The following is a 3,380-nucleotide window of genomic DNA, read 5'->3' as shown; positions in this document are numbered from 1 at the left end:
TATGAGTGTGTGTGTGTGTGTTTTTTGCGTGCGTGTGTTTTGCGTGTGTTTATATATTATATAAATGTGTGTGTGTATGTGTGTGTGCGCGCGCGCACGCGCGCGCGCGCGCGTGTGTGTGTGTGTGTGTGTGTGTGTGTTTGTGTGAGTGAGCATAGTGAGGGGCTGTGCTAAGTACTCATTTGCAGTTTTGATTTATGGAGGGGGGCAGGTACAACTTTCTACCGAAGAGTTAGTTTTAGTAGAGTTTTCTTACGGCGCTCGCAACTGCATAAGGTCATATGAGCGACAGAAGATTAGAGGTGTTACAAGAGAAGAAACAAACATCAAAAAGAAGAAGGGTAGATAAGGACAATGGATGTTTGATAGGAAAGAAGAAGCAAACCACACTAGAGCACCCGCCAACCACCCATAACCAATGTTTAATAACGAACGCCCCTTAAGGAATTCGAACCAGAACCATCAGCGCGGTGGTAGTCCAGCATGATACCAACTGAACTAACCAGGCTTATGGCTTGACCAGTACACACATAGTGTAGCAATGATTTAGGTCAGAGGACTCTCGTGGCCTAGAGGTTAAGGTGTGGGCCTCTCATTCAAAGGTCCCTGGTGCGAATTCGGGCAGCAACCGAAACATTTTCTTCTCTAAAAATTGTCTCCTTTCATCTCCTTTCCTGCTCTCTAGCAATGTTCTGTTGTCTGCTTTCGTCTCCACTTTCTGCCCCCACCCCTTCACCTCCTTTGCCCCCTTCCTCTGGGCTCCTGACTCTTTCTGCAGCGTTTTCTACTACCACTCATTCTTACTGCTGTCTTTCAGCCACACCTCTGATCTTCTGGTAGGAAAGATCTACACCCAGCCTTCTCGGACAAGGGCGAAAAATCTCGGAGGGCTCGTGCGCACGTTAAAGATCCCTTGGTTGTCTAAAATCGATAAGAGTAGGCTTTGGCGCCACCCGGGCAGAATTCAAAATTTCTTAATAACTGCAAAATGTTTGTGTCCCGCTCGCTCATATGACCTTATGCAGTTGCGAGCGCCATAAAACACTTACTGAAAAAATAAAAATAAAAGAAAAACCAACACCAGGACCACCAGATCGGTCGTAGCCCAGCATGATACCAACTGAACTAACGGGGGCACCCAGGCTTACGGCTTGACCAGTACATACATTGTGCGGCAAAGATTAACGTTAGCCTGTCACATCATAAGTTCCACCATCGTATAACACTCACACTGCAGCAGATGTCGCTACACCACAGCCAATCATAGAACGAGCTGACAGCAGGAGCAAACACCCCAAACGATGGCACCTGCATTATTATTATTTTTGGTCTCGTGAACTTTTAAGTTCTATTTTTATTGTGAGTTTTGTTATATTTGCGCGCAGCTTTAAACAAAGGGAGAGGGTGGGGGGGTATGTGCGTGGGAGGTGGATGTTGTTGTGGAGCAGGGTGTTTGGGATAGGGTGGAAAGGGAATGTTGGGGGGGGGGAGGAAGGGTAGATGAGTACGAAGTTGAATTCGCACTAAATAGGTAGTAATTCTCACATTATTATATTATTATTCATTCTTCCACTGTTCCATACATTTAAGTCGTTCATGATTACAACTGCTGTTGGTTTGTATACTATATTTTTAAAATTCTTTCAAAAATCACGTTTTTGTTAACCAATTTTCCTATCCGTACGTCGTGTTTTACTACCGTTTCTATACGACTTGGGAACCACATTCTAAAGAGAAAATTTACTCGTTAATCCGATCCACACGCTTTGCATAGCAGTCTGTCAAAATGATTTTTTAAGAAATACTGAAAGTTTCAAAGCGATCTTCGTACTATAAGTATTCTAAAAATATGAAGAATACAACCACGTGGATACAAAATGACCCCACGGAGTACGGATAGGGTTAAAAAGATATTATGGGAATGGTATCTTTATTAACAGAAACAGATTGAGACAAAAAAAAGGGATAGAGAGAACCCTTAATATGGATATGTAAATTGCATCCGAAAGTACACGCCTCAGTATACACATATATGTGTATGTTGTGTGCGTGTGTGCATGGGTGTTTGTGTGTATGTGTATGTTTTTGAGTATGTGTATATATGTAGAATATACGTATGTGTGTGTGTGTGTGTGTGTGTGTGTGTGTGTGTGTGTGTGTGTGTGTGTTTGAGTGTGCGTGTTTGTGCACAGTGTCAGTTGATGGGTAATAATCACATACATTACTTGATGTAATAAGAAAAACCACAATTGTATTCATTACATCTTTATGTTTGCTTTCAGGAACGCAATGCCCCCCCTCCCCCTTTTACGCTGCCTGTATCCACTCGTCTCCCTTCAAATGCTGATGGCAGGCAATATCAGGGCCTGTTCTGGAACACGCCAGACTCATTCCAAGAAACAGGTCAAAAATATACAATTGTAAGTTCGACTGCTCATTCACTTGTTATGGGTTTTTGTTTGTTGTTGTTTGTGATTTTTTATCTACACTTTCAAGATCCAACACAAATTAAATGGGTGTTTTGCATGATGTGATATGGGCCAATGACCTTAAACATTGAATGAACTTACCTACTTACGATTGCGACAGAGCAGTCAGTAAGGTCGGACTATAATTAGTATGCTTACTCTTTTCAAAGGCGTGCTCATTGATCTATCGACATGGGGAAAGGTCTATGAAGAAATATACCTGATAGGACAGGAACAATTCTGACTTCTGTCTGACTCTTAATTACCTCGGCCTTACGCAGATATCTGTGCCAGGGCAATTTTCGCCTTTGATTTTCTCAACACTGAAATGCAGAACAGAAATACATGTAATTGAAAGTAAATTTTCACCTTTGATTTGCATAACGTTGACATACAGGTTAGAAATAATTGAAAGTAGAATTAATTTAAAGTAATTCTTAAAAATGTGTTTTGTCTATGTAAAAGTGTACTCTTGGTCTCATACTCTCCCCACCCCACCCCACCCCTCCCGCCCTTGAGCCCTCTTTCAAACTACCTTAATTATTTTTGACGTGTCGGCAGAGTTAATGATTGTCCTGAAAAAGAGCCTTGCGGTAATGGCACCAGTGACATTCCACCCTAGTGAAAAACTTGTACTTAAAAAAATGTTCTTTTTCTCTACAAAACCTTGGCACATGCCACAAGCCGCTCTCAAGGCCAGCATTCCGTTACAAACAGCTTGACAGTAACTTCTCGTGACCGTTCTCCGCGAATTTTTCTCCTTTGCCTTTCCTAATTCTTTGTGCGTCGTAAGTAGCAATTTTGTGTTACGCGTATCGTCCGTCTGTCCACCTTTTCGTCCACCCGGAGTCCTCGGCATTACGGGTATTACATGTACCCGGTCTGTGTCGGCTGGAGGCTGTCACCTCCCCC

The 3,380-nt window shown here is 42.6% G+C and overlaps 1 long non-coding RNA gene across 1 annotated transcript in view; it reads left to right on the top strand.

Annotated features, from left to right (window-relative positions):
* Window positions 1–2,283: 2,283 nt before the first annotated feature.
* LOC101857156 overlaps window positions 2,284–3,380 on the top strand; it is a 14,966-nt gene continuing 13,869 nt past the window's right edge. Inside the window, exon 1 of the long non-coding RNA XR_220054.2 lies at window positions 2,284–2,420. This is a non-coding gene — a long non-coding RNA (uncharacterized LOC101857156). The remainder of the gene's footprint in view (window positions 2,421–3,380) is intronic.

Source organism: Aplysia californica, unplaced genomic scaffold (genome assembly GCF_000002075.1).
Source record: "Aplysia californica isolate F4 #8 unplaced genomic scaffold, AplCal3.0 scaffold00005, whole genome shotgun sequence".
In the NCBI taxonomy this organism is placed as follows: Eukaryota; Metazoa; Mollusca; class Gastropoda; order Aplysiida; family Aplysiidae; genus Aplysia; species Aplysia californica.
The sequence above is the reverse complement of the archived record's forward strand: the minus strand, read 5'-3'. Positions and strand labels throughout refer to the sequence as shown.